Raw genomic sequence first — 23,425 nt, 5'->3', positions numbered from 1 at the left:
TTAAAGGGATGTAAGGTTATTTGAAATTTTGATACACAGCACTAAGTTACCCTTCAGAAATAATTTACCAATTTCATATACCAACAGTGCCAACAGTGTATGAGAATGCCTTTTTCCTCACATTTGCCAACACTAGTAATTACTTTTTAAATATCAGCATGACTTTACAAAATATATCGTATTTTATGTTAATTTACATTTTTCTGATTACCAGGCAGGGCTAAATATCCCTGGTAAAAATATAAAACTTGTTAATCATAAGGAATATTAGTCCAATTTTGAGTTAGTTTATAGCACAATGACAATTATCTCCTGTGAAATACTGGTGGCCAGGCACAGTGGCTCACTCCTGTAAACCCAGCACTTTGGGAGGCTGAGATGGGCAGAACACCTGAGGTCAGGAGTTCGAGACCAGCCTGGTTAACATGGTGAAACCTCATTTCTACTAAAAATACAAAAAATTAGCCGGGCATGGTGGCACATGTCTGTAATCTCAGCTACTAGGGAGGCTGAGTCAGAAGAATCACTTGAACCCGGTAGGCAGAGGTTGCAGTGAGGCGAGAACACACCATTGTACTCCAGCTTGGGCAACAAGAGAGAAACTCCATCTCAAAAAAAAAAAAAAAACCCAAACAAAACAAAACAAAAAAAACACACTGCTATAGGCTTACTTACCTATCATGCTCTTCCTTCAGTTTCTTGGGAAATTGCTGAGGATGTGTTTTCCCAATCTTTCTTTGTTGGGTTAATCTGTCAGCAGCAGCAGCAGATGTACTATGACATATATTTTCTGATAGTTGTATTTTTTCACTTTTGATTGTATTATTTCCTTCTTTGACCTTTAATAAAAGTAATATGAATAATAATTATTATTTTATTCAATAAAAAGAACTTTTTCCCTGATTTTTTTCACTTGATTCAGGCTATCACCATTTTAATAAGTATTTTGTGCTTACTTTAATTTTATCATTATACATAATTATAATAATTATAAGGTACTCATCATTTTATCATTGAAATTTTTGTCATGTCTGCTCATTTCTGTTTGAGTGAATGGAAGAATTTTCCAAAATTTCAAAAAGGCCTCTTCTCCATTTTGTGCTTTTATTCCCATCCACTCTTTGCTATCTGACATAAATGTTTATGCTATCTGACTGGCAGAAACAGAGAAATAAAAAGACACAGGCATAACATATGTCTTCTGTCTTTACCACCTGGATTTTACATGAAATAGCCAGTTTAAGAGGATGTGACTTTGTAGGGCTTCAGGAACAGTAAAGAAGTTTTCCCTTTTCTGCACTAAGCTATTCTTTTCCCCACTGCCTTTTATCTCTCTCTCTTTTTTCTTTAATCCTGGGATATCAAAAAAGTAAAGTTTCTCCCTGAACTATGGGAACCAAAGTTTGCCACAACACAAGAAGCAGAGTGAAACTGCTGAGTTTCTAGTGCAGAATTCTGGAAAATGAGATGCTTCCCAGATTTCACATTCAATTACCACAAAAGTTTATAGGTGGAAAACATATGGTACAGTTACCTACTTTAGCCCCATTATCTACTGATAATGGGAGTCAAACCAACCAAGACATATGAAATGTTTCATCCGGAGCTCGAGGTGGCATTCCCTAGCATTTCATGGCACCAAATAACATGATCCAATTCCATATTGGTGAATTACATAAATTACCAGATAAATTTATCAAATTAGTCAGATATATTAAAAGTCTAACTTACGCAAAGCAATTTAATGCCTCAGAGTGTGGAAAAAGGCCTCATCTGCTTTTACTTTGAAAGAAGAAAATCTCTAGATTTTTGTCTATCTTTAGAACACAAGGTACAGAACTCATCCTTCTACTAAAGAGTCAAAGGCTAAATTTTTGGCTAAGAAATTATGCTTCTTACATGATAAAAATCATACATGCTAAAACTTACCATACTTTATTAAACAACATAATGTAAGGTCTGATTCAACAGAAATATTAGAGAGTGGTGATTTTTTAAAATATGTGGAAGTATATATTTGTTTTCAAAATATTGGAAATGACCATGATGGGACTATAAGTTCAAACAGTTTGAGCTAAGCAGATAAACTTGCATGCATGAAAACACATTAAACAGACTCATTTGGCTGGGAATATTCGTTGCAACTCTCAAGGCTAGACGTGTTTTTGTGGCTCGTCTCAGTCATTGCTTCCCTCCCATTGTATTCCCATTCTATCATTAAATAAATGTAATTCATCTCTAAATGAATACAGAAAAAAGAATCTAGAATCTAGAGCTTATTTCTTTAGCAATTTCTTTATGTTGATCTGGTTCAGAAGGTCACATTGTATATGGCTGAATTAGTTTCCCAGCTCACACGCCACTTGGAAGACTGATAGGGAGACTTAGGTTGAATAATGAACAAACATTATGAGAACATTCTCCAGAACCGTTATTTAGATAGCAGAACTAATCTACTTTGACACATAATTACACATTTAGATAACCCCACTGTAACTTTACACATGAGATTTTCTTGAATAGAAAATCTGACTAAATCAAATAATTGATAAACAGAAAAAAGAAACAGCAAGTGAACCTCTGTCTCTTTGAAGTTGGACTTTCTCTTTCTCCAAAGCCAGGAACTCTACTTGTAACATGCCTACCTCATTCTTTTTTACTATTATTATACTTTAAGTTCTGGTACATGTGCACAACATGCAGGTTTGTTATATATGTATACATGTGCCATGTTGGTGACCTTGGAATATCTTGCTGTGTCTTCTAGCTGTATATTTGATGTTCTCTCACTATGTGGCAAAGAATAACTCACATTTTATAATTCAAGATTCATGCTTTTGTAGTTATTAGCACTGGGATTGTCATATAGTGGCTTCTGGAGTAAGCACTGTATTGGTTTTCTGTTTTTATAAGTATCTGTAGCAGCAGAAATACTGTGGCTTTCTATCTGAATCATATGCTTCATTTCTTTGGGGTGGGTAAACCACAAACCAAAAACACTTTCTGGATCTCTAGACTGAGGCCAAAGCCTAATGTCTAATTTCCAATTAGTGGTATTTGGGTTTATATTTTTTGCCATTTGCATGTCAAACTCAATCATCTTCCATTTCAATCATAATTACTGGGTTCCTTAATTTTTGAGTTTCTGCATCATTACAAAAATTTTCATCATCTGTGTTAGAAACAAGCTATGTGTCTGGTTTGTTATCATTTTTATAGTCTGATTTATTTTCATTTAAATGAAGCTTAGAAGATGACTGGTAAGTGTATTTCAGGGACCTGGAGTATGAATGGAATAAAAAGACATTTGACATGGGCTTCCTCTGTTCAGGCGCTGCCTGGAATGACACAGAGTCAGACCCTCCAGATGCATTTTTCTCCTCACAATCAGGGACCTGATTCGTCAGATTAGAGGGCACTCCTTTTTCATTCGTCCCTCTTTAGAGTTACTATGTAGGAGCTCTTCCTCAGGGCAAGCAGTAATTTTGGAGTTTTCAAAACTTTTACCAATACTCAGCTTGAACTTGTTTGCAATGAATTTTAAAGAAAGTCATGAATATACAGATAGATTCCCTTTATCACAATTCTTACCCAGTTCTGGTTCTTGAGACTTTTTTTTTTTTTTTTTTTTTGGCAGGTGCAAAATGGAAAACAAGTTTGCTTATTTTGTTTCTCAGATGTCTTTTCTGTCAGAGTGCAGGTTTTAAAATTAGCTTTAATCAAGTATAAACAAAGAAATATTAGAAAATAATTAAAATTTAACTGTGAAAATTAATCTATGTGTTGCTACTCTTAAATTATGGGATTGTGACTAAAAAGCGAAAAATAATTTGCCTTGGCTTAACATAGAACAGAAACATGAACTGGCAAGCTGAACTCTCAGTGTCTGTTTGGACTAAACTTAATGCATTATGTGTAAAATCTACCAGAAATGAATTCAAAGATGATAGGTAGTATTATAAAAGCTTCCTCTCTTACAAAGACTTTACCTCAGCATACCAGAAAGAGTGAGCCCCTACAGTGCATGTGTATTTCTGAAGATTAACTAGAGACTAGGCAAACACTAAATTATTAAGAGCCAAACTGAACACCAATAAGAAAGAGAAGCAAAATTTTAAATTCTAATTCAAATGATATACTATGATAGTGTTATGTATCTAGAGAGATTTTCTGCTTATATCCACTTCTAATATATTTTAAGTTCCAGTAGTGATACTGTTTGGATTTTTTAAATTTTAGTAATATTTACTACGTATTTATGTTGAAATAAAGTTATTGTTTGTACCCTGACACCAAAGGTCCCATTCTGCAAGGTAGGAGTCTCTTAATAGGCAACTGGGTTGACTTTTATGACCCCATTCACTCCCTGAACACAGACACAGAAGTCAAATGGTGACCACAAAACAGTACAAATCTTTAAACCCGGGACTGGTGACCAGCAATATAAAACTGCAACATCTGAACCACTGGCAATGATGACTCCTTTAACACTAGTTTAACTCAGTGGCCATCGTTGCTAAATTGTTCATAATTTCTATTTCTTAGTAATATGACCCAGTATTTCATGTTACCTTCCGTATTATGAGTAGGGCTATACAAATAAAAGAGCAAGATAATTCTGAAAATTTTTTGCCTCAATTCCAAGGGTAAAGACAGCTATGAGTTATTAGAGATAGTAAGAATTACCAGAATAACTAATAGTTACTAGAGATAGTAAGAATATCTTAAGTTTCATAACTGGTTAAAATGTTTTAAAAATTAAATATAAAATTATGATCTATTGGATTCTAAAGGTATAGTCTAAAAGGTCATGTCATTTGGACTACGCTTTGTTACTAAAGCAAAAAAAAAATATTAAACAAGAAACTTAAATTTTCATATACCTGTGGTTGCTTCTTTTCACTTCTTTCAAGCCTTTCTTGCTCTTCCTCTGAAGCCACCGGTAAGGCTTGTTCTGTTGACAAATTCATTGGTTTAGTTCAAATGAACTAAGAACAGTTAGATAAAGACTATAATCTTTATAAAATAAATAGAGAATGACATTTCTTTGTATTTTATATTTTGAGAGTTTAAATGAAGCTGCATGTTTACTGAAATATTTACTTCTTTAAGAAATACTTCTAATTATCCAAAACGTCAACAAACCACTTGGGGAGACACTAGATATCACCAGGTTCAAGCCATACAAAATCTCATGGTCACTCACAAATTGTTCCTCCCAACATAAATCAACAAAACTGTTGGAAACAAAACAAAATTTTGAGATACAGCCAAAATATACAATGTACATAACAGTATCTTTTTAACAAGACACTAATTGAGTTGGCAGTTACTAATAATTTGCAAAATTATTGTTTATACCTTAATTAGTGTGCACCCCATTTTTTACATCACGAGTGTTTTCCTCTGCTATTCTGAAAAATTTATTTTCATCTTTTAAGACTCAGAATGTATGCTGGGCATAATAGCTCACATCTGTAATCCCAGCACTTTGGAAGGCCATAATGGGAGAATTGCTGAAGGCCAAGAGTTTAAGACCAGCCTGGGAACCATAGATAACCTTGACTCTACAAAAAATTAGACAGGTATGGCGATACATGCCTGTAATCCCAGCTACTGAAGAAGTTTAGGTGAGAAGATCCTTCGAGCCCAGGAGTTTGAGGTTGCAGTGAGTCTTGATCACGCCATTGCACTCCACCCTGGGTGACAGAGTAAGAAGTTATCTCCAACAGCAGAAAAAGAAAAAGAAAAAAATAAAAAAGCTCAGAATGCTGTGTGAAGTGTTCCTTGATTCTAGCTATCTTTCTGCACACACACAGATGTCTGCTTCGTTGGGGTCCCTTAGTACTTTGTCAATTTTTCTAGTGTCACTTTACCACCTGAACTGCATATCATGTCTTTACATGTCGATCCCCTTTGCTGCTACACTGTAGAGGACAATCTTTTGAATCATCTTTGTATAAACAGTCTTAATTTTGCTAAATAATTCGTTATTGAGTTCCTGCTAAGTGTTAGGCACTGGGGTATAAGGAAGGAAAATAAAAGCTGTCAGGGATGGCTTTCCTAAAGATCATGCATGAGCCAAGACTTAAGAGAGTGAGGTTAGCCAGATTAAGTGAGGCAGAGGGCAGGAAAGGGTGAGCACATGTCAGGCAGCAACAAGGGAGGGAGAGAAGCCTCCAAGAGAGTATGTATTTCTCTGCAAAAGAGGAATGGTGAGGGGGCCATTACCAGCAGCTCAGTAATTCCAGAGGAAAAGGCAGATGGGGAAAGGTCTACGGATGGAGATTTGGGCAGAAATCAGTTTCTTATTCTTTTCTTTTTTTGGGACAAGGTCTTACTCTGTCTCCCAGACTGGAGCACAGTGGCATGATCTCGGCTCACTGCAACCCAGCCTCCCGGGTTCAAGCAATTCTCCTGCCTCAGCCTCCCAAGTAGCTGAGATTACAGGCATGTGCCACTACCACCTGCTAATTTTTGTATTTTATTAGAGATGGGGTTTCACCTTGTTGGCCAGGCTGGTCTTGAACTCCTGACCTCAAATGATCCACCTGCCTCAGCCTCCCAAAGTGTTGGGATCACAGACATGAGCCACCATGCCCAACCCAGAAGTCAGTTTCTGAAATCCTTTAAGATGCTTGGACATTAGGTATTCAGGAGTGGTTCATGGATCTATTTACATTAGAGATAATTAACTCTAAATACTGTGAGGAGCATAAAATTCTGAGGCATATAAATAAATGAACAAAGATAAAATATAAGGCAATCTTGCAAAGATGATGCAGGCCTGAGGAGATGTTTTCAGAAATATTTAGGATATAAGTATCAGTGGCCATTATAAGAATGAATTTTTATTGAATGAATAAATGTATATATCTGGGTCCCTAGAGAAATACACTCTGCTCACTACTTTACAAATTTTATCAAATGTGAATTAAGTTAATATACATAAACTGTTTCAGTTACTTGTATTTACTTTACACTTTTTCTGTTTCAGTTTTACTGTGCCAAGGAAATGCATTTGGGTTTTGTGGTGGTGGTTGTTGTCATTGTTGTTGTTTTTTGAGATGGAGTTTCACTCTTCCTGCCCAGGCTGAAGTGCAGTGGTACGATCTCAGCTCACGGCAACCTCTGCCTCCCAGGTTCAAGTGATTCTCCTGCCTCAGCCTCCCAAGTAGCTGGAATTACAGGTATTTGCCACCATGAACAGCTAATTTTGTGTTTTTAGTAGAGATGGGTTTCTCCATGTTGGTCAGGCTGGTCTCAAACTCCCCACCTCAGGTTATCCACCCGCCTCAGCCTCCCAAAGTGCTGGGATTACAGGCACGAGCCACCATGCCCAGCTACATATGGGGATTTTGTTTGAAAAGTTCTGTTTCCTGGATCTACCAAGCTCATGAGAAAATAGAAGCAAACAAGTCATTTGCATAGGTAAGAAACTTTGGATTTACAGCTTGTCATCACTACTCTAGAAGATTATCATGTTTTGTAAAACAAAATGTTAATTCTAGACATAAGGGGAAAAAGAAATTAAAACTATGGGGGTGGGTGAAAAAATATTGCGTAATTTATTACTGTTGACCTGATCATATGACTAAGGGCACTGAATTTAACTTGTATGTGAAGTAGACCCCGTATTAGCTGAAGTTAATCAGTAGACCAGGTGTTCTAGCAGAATTAAATTTGATGCTCTTGTGTTATCTTCAAATGACACAGCTTTCTGAAAACCCGTACTCCTAGTGCATGATTATCCATTAAGACAAGGTGATGGAATGTGTGAATACAGCTGAGGAGACACCACAAGGCAAATGCTCAATGGTTCCCATTAATATTGGGAAAATCAACACTATAAAACAGAAAGCCATAGGCATTATTTAATATTTGTTTTTGGAAGGTATTTTTAGTGACACTGCCTACAGTTGTACCGAATAATTGCAAAATTAGAGATGTAAAAATAAAACAAAGGCACATTGTGTTTGAGTAGGAAATCTGTAGATGTCTAGCTGGTTTTCCCATCCAGTCCCAAAATTCTAAATATAATCATGGTACCCACACTCAAATTTATGTTAAATAACAACCTCAATGAAATTACTCTTTCTCCTCATTCTCTTTGTTATTTATATGTTGCTTTCCTTAAGGGAAGAATACAAATGCCTTGCTAAGAAGCATTCTGTTTGGTTGTAGGCTGCATAAAGGGAGTAAGCACAAAGTACATTTGACCACAAAATGACTTTTTAAAAGTTAGAACTATGGTAGCATGAAGACAACCGAGGTAATCTAGAATAAAATTTTCTATGCTTCTTTCCCTTCTTTGCTCTCTTTCTACTCTAATAACTGTGATTCACGCAGGTAATGAAGAGTATAATTCCCTGATAGAAACACAGCTCCAAGATTAATCCTTTCTTTAACTATGAAGTTCGCATGTCCAAAGTCTGTAGTTGCTGTCTGATTTTTGGTCACTGATGGTGATACAGATATTTATCATCAACTCACAACTTTCCAAATCTTTGAAAAGTCTTACTATTGATGGTTCAACTAGTAGAAACATAATCTAAAATATCTGAAAATAAAGTTTTTATTTATTAGAATGTAAATAGTAATACAAATTGTAATAAGGTGTAAAAGTTATTTCTTCACTGAAGCAGTACCATGTTGTCCTCTACCCTGCAAACACACCACTCACTCATGGTCTAATGTATTTTAAAATAATTGCTATTAACTCAGACAAGTTTACTTAACTTGTTCTAAGCTTCTGTTATTTACTACAATTTACTTTCAATCACTCAATGATCTCTATTATATATGTTGTTTTCCATGAGAAATTTGTTTATTAGTAATTAAGATTCTTCAGGGATAAGAAAATATTTGAATAACTAAGTTTGTGCATAAACACATTAAGGTCAAATGCGCATGACATTATTGTGTGTTTCTGTGTACTAGAGACAAAAACTTCAAAAAAAAATTTAATGAATATACATTAAATTAAAAACTGCTTTCATTAAACTGAGATAATCTTCCCTCAATGCATGAATACCTTCAGAATTCACATAGACCAAAGAATTGTATAAAATATATTAGCCTTAAAAATCTTATCTGTAGCTGGCACAGTGGCTCCCACCTGTAATCCCAGCACATTGGCAAGCCGGGGTGGGCAGATCACCTGAGGTCAGGAGTTTGAGAGCAGCCTGGCCAACATGCTGAAACCCCATCTGTACTAAAAATAGAAAAATTAGCAGTGTATGGTAGCACGTGCAGGTAGTATCAGCTACTCGAGGGGCTGAGGCAGGAGAATTGCTTGAACCCGAGAGGCAGAGGTGGTAATGAGCCAAGACTGAGCCAATGCACTCCAGCCTTGGTGACAGAGCAAGACTCTGTCTCAAAAACACAAACAAACAAACAAAAAACATAAATGTTCCCATATAAGTCTATGTTCGCACAAGATCTGAAGAGTAAACAACACTGTGAGACAGGACAGACATATATTTTAAAAGTTATATTCCTGGTTTCTGTAAAAATAAAACGGTTGAATTTAAGCTTTTAAGACAAGTCAAGGAAAAGAGAAAAAAATGCAAAAGTGAAACTTGAAAGGTCATTTCCCCATCAAGGGCTCATGATCACTGGACATTCACAAACTATATTGTTCAAAACATTAGTTCTGAATTTTGATCCGAGTATCCTTGGAGTTTCAGTTTCCTTCAAGGATGTCCAAGAGGTCAAATAAGACAATATCGTTTGCTATTTTCATTTTTCTTTTCTGAGAACAGCACAGCAAACTTCTTCAGAGAAATGAATTGTCCTAACTTCATAGGCTAAAGGCTCACAAGTCATAGTTCTAAGGACATTTATAAAATATGGTGGTGCATGCTTGTATTCTGAACTTTTCAACTTTAAACTCTCATATAGTAAATATTAATAGATACAAACTGATTAAAGAAAAGCCCTCTTAATCTGATATTATTTTTCTTTTTCTTTCTTTCTTCATTTATCAGCAACAGGAGAGTCTAACTAAATGTGGTTAATGTGGTATAAGGGAATACAATGAAAAGTGTAAAATGAATTAAACCAGAGATAATCATATCAATGTGGATACATCTGGAAAATATAATACAAAATACACCAAAGAAAGTGGCAGAAAGGTATGTAAAGTGTATAACCACTCACATACCATTTTAGGACACAAATAAAAAATTCTGCATATTATTTCTGAGCATCACAATACAGTTAAAGATTTCAAAAGGGCATTGAAATGAAAAACAACCAACTTATGATGTCAGTAGCCTCTATGCAATCATGTTTTAAAAACCTTAACACCAAAAAGTCTCAAAATCACCATTTTAAAATACTGTGTCTACCAGTTATAAATGAATAATTACTTTCCTCATTTTTAATAGTCAAAGATGCCACAAACACACACATACACACACCTATACACACACATACACACACAGTCTTGCTCACTAGAACATCTGATTGGCTTCAGATCATCAGTGTAATAACACTAGAAGCAAGCCTCTAAAGTTAAAACAGAAACTGACACGTTAATAAGTAAAGCTTTCCTCTGGGTAAAGATCAGAACTCCAACTAGCATATAAATCAATGGAAATATCTTAGAGTCTCAAAATTCACTGCTTTGAATCCCTGACAAGTATAAAAATTTTATACTGAAAACTTCATGCTATTCAAAATATTAAAAGAGAAACATCTGAGTTAAAGCTTACATTTTTAAAATCTTTTTTGTGCTTCTAAATTTATTTTTATTCAAATATGGATACCAACAATAACATTTATGTCAATGCCTTCCATTCAATTTTGAACCAACAGAATTAGGGGTAAGAATAATGTGAGTACTTCCAATCATTTAATGTACTTATTTCCAGCATTCCATTTGTATTGAATATGTACCTGCTCTCAATGTCTGTACATTGTTTCTTTGTACTACTCCTTTCACAGCAGGATCTTCCATTTCAGTGCTAGGCTGAATGGGTTTTAAAAGAAAATGATTCATAAATCATATATATTTTATACAATATGGAGTTAGTGATTCAAAAAATATACATAATTAATTACCTTCAAGGAAGGATGTTTTGCAGGAAGCCCTACAAAGCAAAGGGGATATGTCATCAATTATATGTAAGTATGACAGGGCCAACCAAACATTCATGCAGTATCACTATCGAGCTGAATTCTCATGACTAGCTATAAAAATAATTACTTAAGGTTTTGAGGGTTCTTCTTGGCTTCTTCTTTTCATTGCCTAGGACAGCAACATGACAGAAACATAATGAGGAAAATAGGAATATAAGATTCCTAAAATGCACAGTTTACATTTCAGTAGTGAGATTATGTTTCAAATGCCTATACCTAAAATAGGAAAGCATGGATATCTCCATGAACATGTGGGCTGATGAGGAGCAAATCAAACCTGAGGGAATCAATGTCAAAGCTGATGGTGAATGTACAGAGTATTTTAACTCAACACATCAGAGGCATTGCTGCCAGCACACCACAAATAAATTCCCCTTGTCCTGTTGCTGAGGAAATACACAGTTGGGATGACAGTTCAGGTGAATGTGTGATTCACCTCTCATCAAAGAAAGTGTTCTACATTGATCAGCTAGGATACACACTTATGAAATGACAGCTAATCAAAGTACTCATTTTTCCCATGACCACATGGGCTACTGCAACACCTACATTTCTCCTATCCCCTCATTTGGCCTTGAATTAGAGCTCCTTGATCCACTTGTGCAAGGCGTTCCATAAAACACATCAAATAAACCATGTCAAATAAGCTTCCAATATAAAAATATTTATCAAAAAAGAAAACACTGAATTACCACGGACTTGCTGGATATGAATACACATTTATATTTCAAAATCAGTGCAGTATTTATTGAAAATGAGAATTTTGGTATTCACTGAATGAATTTTATAATATGATTGCTTTTAAAATTAACTGAGTTTGGTATATTATCTTACACTGTAAAGGACTTTTATAAAACAGCTATCATATCAAAGAACTGTCTCCAAAAAAATTAGCCAAAGCATCTATATGCAACTTAATCTCATCTTATTCACTCATGTCAGTGAAACTTCTCTCTCTGAGGCCTGACAGTTATCAAGTGAAATGAGCTGCTGTGGTTTACCCCAACTCTAGCACTCCCTCCTGCCTCCAGTACCCTCCACAGCAATAACCTCTTTTGTGAGACTGGGCATATGCTGAAGCAACTGCAAGTGAGTTGTCTCAAGTTTACTTGGCTTTAACTCCCAAGACCCCAGCAAATGTCTTTCTTTCCTCCCTCTGTGTCCTTTCACAATCCCGCTTCCTTTGAAAAAGTGATTTTTAGATCTGTCGTCCTGATGCTTCCCTTCCTAACTGCTTTTTATGGATAATTGTGAGCACTTTTTTCATCTGTATTCAGCAGTAGTATACACCTGTAATCTCTCTTTTTTCATCCCATTTTCCTTCCCCTGTGGCTAGAATCAGGCTCAGAAATAAAAGGAAATTAATGCTTTCCCTGGATTCTGTTATTTTTTAAATCGCTCTCCAATGGTTCTTTTTCCAGATTTCTCTAAAGGAAGGCTATTCCCTTGATATTCAGAGCTGTGTCCAAGGACCAGCACCCACATCACCTGAGTACTCATGAGAAATGCAGACTGCCATACCTGCTGAATCAGAACGTGCACTTTCCAGAAGCTCCTCAACTAATTCATGACAATCTGAATGCCCTGTTTTACACTTTATGTGATTCCATATTGGTTTACCCTAATTGCCCTTTTTGGCCTAGCCTCAATTTCTTCCCTATTATGTCCCTGAATTTAATACTACATTATGAACCATAATGTTTCTAATGAACTTTTAATTAGGCTATACCTTCTCTAATTAATTTCTTCTGCATAAATCACCCAACACTATTCTTTTCAATTATGTTAATTTGGCCTATATGATACTATCCTATGAGGTTACAACATTTTCTTTAAAACCAAATTATAGCCATACATGGCTGACCATTTATGGTGATGTTCATCTATGGTAGATAAAACACAGGTCTGTGTGGTAAAGTACCTCAATCCTTAATGCCTCCCCAGTAGTGAGGATGGCAGCAAGAGTAGGAAAACGTTTCTCTAATTCTCTGACACATGTTGGTACTGGAAGCTCACTTTATCTTCCTTCCTATTTCTAACACCCGGTTCCTCCTTCTTCTACAGATCAATTTGACTTTACTACCCTCCATTACATACATCCGCGTATGTGTTTTTATTTATTCCATGTACACTCTGCCCTCCTCATTCTTTCTTTCTCTTTTATTCATTTCCTCTTCCCTCTCTCCTGACTTGCCTCAGGTCTTAGAGTATCTTAAAATGGAATTCATAACTCAGCTCTTTTAGTGGTACTCCCAATAGAATCAACTGCTGACCCTTGGTTAGAGACACAACTTATCACCATTTCACTTCTCCTTTACTTATTATACAGTTAATAGGACATTTTCTTTAGCTATTAGACTCAATTAGTGCCCATATTTTCAAAGAAACATTCCATCAAATGAATTTTTTTTTTTTTTAGATGGAGTCTCACTCTGTCACCCAGGCTGGAGTACAGTGGTGCGATCTCCGCTTACTGTAAGCTCCGCCTCCCGGGATCACGCCATTCTCCTGCCTCAACCTCCCAAGTAGCTGAGACTACAGGCGCCTCCCACCACGCCTGGCTAATTTTTTTGTATTTTTAGTACAGATGGAGTTTCACCATGTTAGCCAGGATGGTCTCGATCTCCTGACCTCGTGATCCGCCCACCTCGGCCTCCCAAAGTGCTGGGATTACAGGCGTGAGCCACTGTGCCCAGCCTCCATCAAATGCCTTTTTAAATAAAATAAGGTTCTCACCTTCTCCTTTTCCATTGACTATTCTGTTTCCTTTTCCATGGGAAGGTCCACGTAAAGGCTCTGACACTTTCTCGGGGACACACTGCTAAGGTAATATCAAGAATTAGTTTCCATTTTAAAATTATAATGAGTTGCATCAATAGTTTCTTATCAATCTCTTTTTATGAAACTGGGTCTCACTCTGTCAACCCAGGGCTAGAATGCAGGGGCCTGATCATGGCTCACTGTGGTCTCAAACTCCTGACCTCAAGCAATCTTCCCACCTCAAATTTCTGAAGAGCTGGAACTACTGGTGCGTACCATCATGCCATGCTAATGTTTTTATTGTTATCTTTGTAGAGACAAGGCCTCATTATACTGCCCAGTCTGGTCTCAAATGCCTAGGCTCAAGTAAATCTTCCACTTCTGCCTCCCAAAGTGTTGAGATAAGCAGTGTGCACCACCACACCCATCCCTAATCAATTTATTTAAATCAATCTCAATGTTGCCCAGGCATGGTGGCTCATACCTGTAATCTCAGCCCTTTGCAAGGCCAAGGTGGGTGGACTGCTTGAGTTCAGGAATTCGAGACCTGCCTGGGCAACATAATGAGAACACATCTCTGCACAAAAAATACCAAAAGGAGTCAGGCATGATGGTGTGTGCCTATAGTCCCAGCTGCTTGGGAAGCTGATGTGGGAGGATCACTTGAGCCTGAGAGGTGGAGACTGTAGCGTGCCAAGATCATGCCACTACACTGCAGCCTGGGCAACAGAGCAAGACCCTGACTCCCCAAAAATTTCAATTTAAAATGTGAGAATGAAGAGAGATACAAGCAAAAAACAAGCCTAATTGGTCAATGAAATATGAGCTTAAGCCAAGAAAGAAAAGAAACAACATGAAGTACAATAAAGTACATGGGGAAATAGAACTATAATAGAGCCTTTTGGTCTTTCATATCCCTGATAATACTAATTAATATTTATGCTAAAATTAGTTTTTTGTAAGTACTTCTGTGATAGACTTTATTACTATAAGACATTCAATTAGCTAAATATGGTCATCTACCACTACCTGAAAGAACACTATTATAACAGAGAGAGAAAACTGGAACTTTCCATCAACTTTCCACCCAGAAAAAGAATTGGTCACCAGAATTCTAAAGAGTAATGTATGGCAGAGACATGAAAAAATGCTCATCATCACTGGCCATCAGAGAAATGCAAATCAAAACCATAGTGAGATACCATCTCACACCAGTTAGAATGGTGATCATTAAAACGTCAGGAAACAGGTGCTGGAGAGGATGTGGAGAAATAGGAACACTATTACACTGTTGGTGGGATGGTAAACCAGTTCAACCACTGTGGAAGACAGTGTGGCAATTCCTCAAGGTTCTAGAACTAGAAATGCCATTTGACCTAGTCATCCCATTATTGGGTATACACCCAAAGGATTATAAATCATGCTGCTATAAAGACACATGCACACGTATGTTTATTGCGGCACTATTCACAATAGCAAAGACTTGGAACCAAAGCAAATGTCCATCAGTAATAGACTGGATTAAGAAAATGTGGCACATATAAACCATGGAATACTATGCAGACATAAAAAAGGATGAGTTCATGTCTTTTGTAGGGACATGGATGAAGCTGGAAACCATCATTCTCAGCAAACTGTCGCAAGGACAGAAAACCAAACACCACATGTTCTCACTCATAGGTGGGAACTGAACAATGAGAACACTTAGACACAGGAAGGGGATCATCACACACTGGGGCCTGTTGTGGGGTGGGGGCAGGGAGGAGGGATAGCATTAGGAGATATACCTAATGTAAATGACCAGTTAATGGGTGCAGCACACCAACATGGCACATGTATACACATGTAACAAACCTGCACATTGTGCACATGTACCCTAGAACCTAAAGTATAATAATAATAATAATAATAAAGAGTAATGTATAGCTTGAAAAGGTATATTTAATAGAACATGAGTTGGGGCTAATAAAAAGCTTAAGAAATGTTAATCTAAAATCTCAATATTAAGATTCCAGTTGAATGATACTAGAAAATATATTGTAACCCTCTTTGCTACTGATGACCTATTTCTAATTTATTTCCTTTTTAATTATGGCATAATTTCTCAACATAACACATCAAAACTTATACACCCTTAAATATTAAAAAATAATACAAATGTAAGCAATATTTTAAATACAATATTTAATTGTTAGATACATTAGGTATATTATATTACTTATAACATTCCATTATATAAAAATTCATTTGTCTATTTATTCAGATTAAACAACTATTAAGGCTGAATGTCTCATGCCTGTAACCCCAACACTTTGAGAGGCTGAGGCGGGCAGAACACTTGAGCCCAACAGTTAAAGACCAGCCTGGGCAACAAGGCAAAACCCTGTCTGTACAAAACTCAGCCAAGCATGGTGACACAGATCTATGGTGACATAGCTCTATTGTTTCAACTCCTTGGATGGCTGAAGTGTGAGGATCACCTGAGCCCAGGAAACGGAGATCGGAGTGAGCCAAGATCTCACCAGTGCCCTCCAGCCTGGGTGACAGAGTGAAACCCCATCTCAAAAAACAACAAGTAAAATGCTTCTTACATGGAAGACTGTATTCTAGGTACTCCAGGATACACACAAATACGTTTACTGACCTCGGGTAGCCTATGGTATGCAGGAGCTTCCAATGATTGTTTAAACAACTACATAGAAAACCTTCTGAAATTCAAAATTTCAGAATATGATATAAGGACTTTGAGTGGTTATTTTATTTTATTTTGCTTTTTAAGATGTAGTCTTGCTCTGTCACCCAGGCTGGAGTGCAATGGTGTGATCTTGGCTCACTGCAACCTCCGCCTCCTGGGTTCAAGTGATTCTCCTGCCTTGGCCTCCTGAGCAGCTGGGATTACAGGCATGCGCCATCATGGTTCATTTTTGTGCTTTTTTTTTTTTTTTTTTCTTAGAGACAGGGTTTCACCACGTTGGCCAGGCTGATCTTGAACTCCTGACCTCAGGTGATCTACCCACCTCGGCCTCCAAAAGTGCTGGGATTACAGGTGTGAGCCACCACGCCTGGCCAAGTAAATATTTTAAATAAACTACAATGACAAAATTATGATGGTAAAGTCTTACAATATTGGTATTAAGAGTCTCTGCTTCTAGAACTGGTTATTTGCAGCAAAATACATGTTATTCAATTAGATGAAGAGTTTTATATAAACTCTTCATGGACAACTCATAAACCACACAAAAATCCCTTTGCAATACAAATTTTGAGAACATAAATTCAAATTTCTACATTTCCACAATTTATATTTTTAAATCAGATACACTGTTGCCCAGGCTATTCTCAAACTCCTGGGTTCAAGCAATCTTCCTGCATCAAACTCCCAAGTAGCAGGGACTACAGGTGTACGCCACCACACTCAGCTATTTTTCTACAATTTTTTATATTTTTTTAGTCTCACTGCAGAACCAATAATGTAAGTAGAGAAACAATCTCTCCTAAAAACTGTATGATACCAAAATAATAAGTTTCCAAGAACAAAAGCTATATGCTATGTGCTGAACATTTTGCCACTAAAAATTACCAGGAGGATTCCATAATTACTGCAAATAATTTGATCCACTGAAGAGTTATACAGGCATAAATATTAAGAAAGTCACACTCATATGATTTAAAAGTCAAAGTGTTAGTATTTATCCAAATAGACCTTAACCAAATTTCATATTTCCTCTATTGGAGAAAGCATTTTGTAATGTGATTTTCCTGTCGCTACTTATTTTCCAGTTCATTTTTTTCAGCTCCCATCCTGTCACAGAACTTATCAATCTTTGTTAGTTACCAAAGTTAAACAAATTTTTTGAATCAACTAGCCATATGTATGTTTTTCTCTGACCAACTTTCCATTACCACCATTAAACAATGATAGGTAAACCACTGCTAAATTTGAAAAGTAAATACTATGCAAAACTACATTCGGAGTGAGAAAATTAATTTTACAAGAGACCACTTTACCTTAGTAGCAACACTCAAGTCTTTGTCATCCAATGCAGGCAATGAATCCACACACAGTTCATGGAAAATGCTTGAGAGCAAAAATACACAATGAAAATGAGCAAGTTGATTTCTTTACAATTTTTTTTAACTGCCAGTTTATATCCAGCTTCCCCTCAAAAAAGGAAAACATAATCTGGGAAAATGTCAGCGATCTATATATTAAATTATGATTCTTGATATAATTAAAATATGTCCTCTGTTCTAAAAATAGATTTTAGTTACCTATTTCTGCCTCCACCTGTCTAAATCTATAAAATATTCAATGAAAACTAACCTTGAACTTCATAACAAATAGTGACAGTCAATATATTGGCAGAGCCTGACGATAATTTACCCTCACAAATTATCTGTCCTGAAGCTGAACTTAAAATTCAATTAATGGATGGCATAAATTTTGCTACCTAAACTGGAAGAAAACTGATGACCTAAAACAAGGTAGAAAGATGCACTGTCTCTTTTCCATGATCTATCTCTGGTTAAAAGACTAATCTGCATCACTTCAAAATGGCAGTCTTGATACCTCAACATGGAACCCACTTAGGAAGGTCCTATTGCTTTCCTTTGCCCTAAATCGGTACAGGAAATCCCCTGCAATATTTGAAATGTGTGAAAGCTACATGTACAAAAGTCAAATAACAAAAGTGTATATTCTTATTGAGAATACTTTTCCCAGAAAGATTAAAATATTAACAATTATAAAATCCCATTATTTTCACTCTATAGGTCCTACCTTATTCAGGTCCACATAAACTAGCAAGCCCTTAAAAATTTTCATAGGCCCTCAGACACCCAAGGAGAGAGACTGCCAGAAAAACAGAGCCCTGGTAGTTGTACCTCTATTTCCCTAAGTACTAAGTATCTGTCTTCCCATGGGCTCCCACTTCCAGATTCCACTTCTGCAGGGCTCCACAGAAGTCTCCAATCTTCAAATCTTCAGTCTATGAAACCACAGATTCCTGAAAGGATGGCCTCAAATGACCAGGAGTAGGAGCTCTCTATATCCCTGCTCCTAAAAAACAAGCTAACTGGAGTCTCCATCACCTGCCCCCAGCTAGACACACTACCAACTACCCAACTGAACTCCATGACTGATTTGCCAGCCAATCATGTCCCTGACCCAGCCTACATGGACATGGGAAGGACATCAGTGAATCGGGAACAGAGGCAGAGGTGAAGAGGCCACCAGTCCTGGGCCACACATCTATGTAGTTCAGCAATCTCCAGCCCCTTAGTACTCCAGGGGCTCTAAGCCACCCCTCTCAGAGTCAGGACGGATGTAGATGATACCACATTTCTATCTGCTGTAGACACTCTTTCCAGTGTCTCAAAATGTTTTAGCATCTTTCAGTAAAAATCATCAAGTTTGTCAGTCCTTGATTTAAAAAAAAAGCAGCAAACTTTTTAGAGCTCCATTGAACCTTCTATTTTAATGTGCCTTTGTAGATAATTCCCAACATCTTGTGTCCTTCATCTTTATAATTTCTCTTTATCAAACTTGTCATAAACCCCAATATTTTGATCTCTTATTGAAGAGTCCATACTCCTATCTAATCCAGTGTTGTTTCTCTTCAAACTTGGCCTTCCCTTGCTCATTCCATTCTTATCTACTTCCATTGGGTTCACCAGCTAATTCCATTCTCATACCATCCACTGGGTGCACCTGACTCACTCCCACTTGTATTATTAAAACACATGCAAATAGGATATAAAAAGAAGAAAGAGTACTGGGCTTTAAAATGAGTTCAAATCTCATTTCTGCCAATTCCTATGTCTAAAAAAAAAGCATCCTAATCTCTTTGAGCCTCACATTCTCTATCTAGAGAATCACTTGACCAGAATATTCAATACAGGTAAAAATACTAGAAGGTATTTTAATTCATTCTAAGATTCCTTAAAATTCTGTAAGTCTATGTCCTCTTGATTCTGTCTATAGGAAAACTGGGAATACATAGTCAGCAGAATTTGAAAAGATAATAGAACAAAAGAAACAGCAAGAAAAGCAGAGAAGAAAGTTCTAAAAAATCAAGACAAGATTATAGAAAAGTCATGGAAAAAGAAACAAGACTAAAAAAAGTATTATGGAAGTAAGCAGAAATACTTGCCTAAATGGAAAACCAAACTGGGAAGTCAAATAATTTCTCTCTAAGACTTGCCTAAACTTGCTTTTGTAAAACTTACAGTCCTATGGCCAAAGCTAAGTAAGATCTGCCGTAATGCCTTTGATGGTAAAAACAAGATACTGGTTACCACTGAAATTGTCAAATTTATTAGGACAAACTATTGGACTAACCACATTCTAAGAATAACCTTAAATGAGAGTTTAAGGTATTTAAGGTATTTAAACTCTCATTAATTTAGATGTTAATTAAATAAATGAATCTGATTAATCTGATTCAGACCTATACCTTGATCCAAGTGCTGCACAGATGTCTATCAATCTATGCTGAGGAGCAAGAGAAGGGATTTGGAAGCCAGGCAGGCTGACGGTCAAACTGTAGGTCAGCTACTTGTTGACTATGGGATTATAAGGCAATTAATCAACTGCTCTAATCCATAGTTGTTTATTTAATAGTAGGTTATAGGAACACAGATGTTGTGATGGCTTTATGAGATGATAAATGCATAGAAGATATTAGGATGCCTAGCCCAGTATACAACACTCAACAGATATTAGTTTCTTCCATCTATATTTTCTTAGTTAACATAATTTTTTAAATCTATAAAATCCCACCTGACTGTAGATTCATCAGAACTTCCAAAATCTATTAAAAAAAGGTAGAATGCATTTTAAATCAATAATAAATGTACAGAACATTAAAAGCATCAGAATGCACAGTGATGCATGCCTGCAATCCAAACTACTTGGGAGGATGAGGCAGGAGGATCACTTGAGGAACCCAGAAGTTTGAGACCAGCTTGGGAAACATAGTAAGATGCTACCTTCATAAAAAAAATTGTGCACACTTGTGTGTATGCTTTAGATCCTGTTTTTTGTTGTTGTTGGTTTTGTTTTGTTTTGGTTTGGTTTTTTATAGCATAAGACTGATGCTTTGTTACAAAGCATTCCTTTGGGAGCATGCCTGGGACCTTATTAGAATTAACATTAATTATACCTATTGGTAGGTAATTAATGCAGTAAGAACTCTTCCCTTTGTATTTATTAGATGCAAAGAAGAATACATTTATTAAAATTTGGTATCTACAAATGAACTGCAGTATACAAGTCATCCTAGCCAAACCCTATGAGATTGAGTAAAAATGGTATTGTTAGCAGAACAGGTGTGATGAGTCAACAGTGTCAAAGAGCATGATTTCTGGACCAAAATATGAGGAGCAGTTAAAACAGAGTATACAGTAGTACCCCTTATCCACTATATGTGCAGAAAGACATACTTGACATGTTTTTCTCTGCTCTCACGCCACAGCAACAATCATCAACAAAGAAGGCTTCTGTGACCAAATGTGTGGAGAGTTTTTCCCCACCAACAAGCAAGCAATCATTCCTGCTGATGGCACAATTCAATTCTCACACTCTATCTGCAGATAACATCAGATTTAATTTATAAATTAAACTTTATAATAGATATGTATGTATAGGAAAATCAGTTTGTGATTCAGTACTATTCGTGGTTTCTTGCATCCACTGGGGGTCTTGGAATGTATCTCCCACTGTTAAGGGGGAGCTACTGCACTTATTTTGTTATGACACAACACAGCCTCTCTAGCTCTTCAGTTCAAACTCTTCAGTTTAGGATAAAACACCCTATCACCAGAAGCCAGCAAAACATAGGAATCAGACCAGAAACAGGAATCCTTGCAAAATCTTTCCAGCTGCCAGTGGAGAAGAGCTCAAGAGAGATCAGTGTGTTACTCTGGTTAATACTCTTCTGGGGAAGGTGCTGGGTGGTTTCCTTAGTTGTAGCTATTTGCTCTGCCCTACATATAACAAGGCCCAAGTTCACCTGCCATTTTACATCCCACAGAAAGAACCACTGGATAGATCATTCCTTTAAGAGCTTATCCACATTCAGAGAGAAGCTTAAGAAACACTGGGGAGGTGTGGCAGGCTGCTGGGCAGTATTATCTGATGTGAAAAATATATAGAAAGAAAACTACCAATGCCCTTTTACTACCAGAATGTTCCAATGCTTGCCCTTCTCCCTAGTAGGAGAAAAAAATTCTTTTTCACCTCACATAAAGCAAAACTCCCTTGCCATCCCTCATAACAGAATCTAGTTGTAGGTGAGTCATGTCATCATAATACAGGCTGTTGTCAACCTCATCCCTCAAAGGAAGAGGATCAGTGAGGAACATATGTATTTACCTATAGCATTCACTGCCTGGTCTTATTTCCAACCAAAGGTAAGTATGAAAGACTTTGTGATTCCAGTTTTATAAAGTACAACCCCTTGCACTTGTCCCCTTCCATTGCTAGACAGTGTATCTGGACCCACCTCAGAGCAAGATGCTCCAGTTTGTGCTGTGTGGTACGGCATGGTGTCCTTTTCCTCAACCCTTTCCATTATGTGCCAAATATCTATACAAATCATGTTTTCTAAGTATGTAAAGCATACCTCATCAGCATATATCATTCTTTACAATGATAAAGAAGCAAAAGAAAAACAAAAGTACAAAGAACATCTTAAATGACTACCTTCAATTGCCATGGAGCTTTAATTTTTTAACTATTCAAAAAGATATCCACTGTATTATTCCAACTATATGACTCTTCTGAAAAAAGTAAAACTATGAAGACAGAGTAAAGATCAATGGTTGCCACAAGTTGCTAGGGAAAAAGGGAGAGATGAACAGGCATAGCATAGAGAATTTTTAGGGCAGTGAAACTATTCTGTCAATAATATAACAGTAATAGATACATGTCATGTCATTATACATTTGTCCAAATTCACACAATGTACTGCATCAAGAGTGAAGCCTGATGTAAACTATGAACTTTGAGTGATTATAATGTGTCAATGTAAGTTTATCAGTTGTAACAAATGTACCACACTCTGGTGGAAAATACTAATAATGGGGGAGGCTATGCATGTGTTGGAGGCATGGAATATATAAGAAATCTCTGTACCTTCCTCTCAATTTTGCTGTGAACCTAAAACTGCTCTAAGAAATAAAGTTATTGATTTACAAAAGATATTCACAGCTGGGCTCAGTGGCTCATGCCTGTAATCTCAGCACTTTGGGAGGCATAGGCAGGTGGATCACTTGAGGTCAGCAGTTCAAGACCATCCTGGCCAACATGGCAAAACCTCATCTCTACTAAATACAAAAATTAGCTGGGCAAGGTGGCAGGCACCTGTAATTTCAGCTACTTGGGAGGCTGAGGCAGGAGAATCACTTGAGCCTAGAAGGCGGAGATTGCGGTTAACCAAAATCGCACCACTGCACTCCAGCCTGGGAGACAATGAAACTCCATCTCAAAAAAAAAGATATTCACTGTCTATGCATCCCA

The 23,425-nt window shown here is 36.8% G+C and overlaps 1 pseudogene; it reads right to left on the bottom strand.

The window, feature by feature from the left end:
- LOC129011852 (putative ankyrin repeat domain-containing protein 20A2) overlaps positions 1–23,425 on the bottom strand; it is a 42,877-nt pseudogene that overhangs the window by 3,043 nt on the left and 16,409 nt on the right.

This window comes from Pongo pygmaeus, chromosome 14 (genome assembly GCF_028885625.2).
Source record: "Pongo pygmaeus isolate AG05252 chromosome 14, NHGRI_mPonPyg2-v2.0_pri, whole genome shotgun sequence".
Taxonomy (NCBI): Eukaryota; Metazoa; Chordata; class Mammalia; order Primates; family Hominidae; genus Pongo; species Pongo pygmaeus.
The sequence above is the reverse complement of the archived record's forward strand: the minus strand, read 5'-3'. Positions and strand labels throughout refer to the sequence as shown.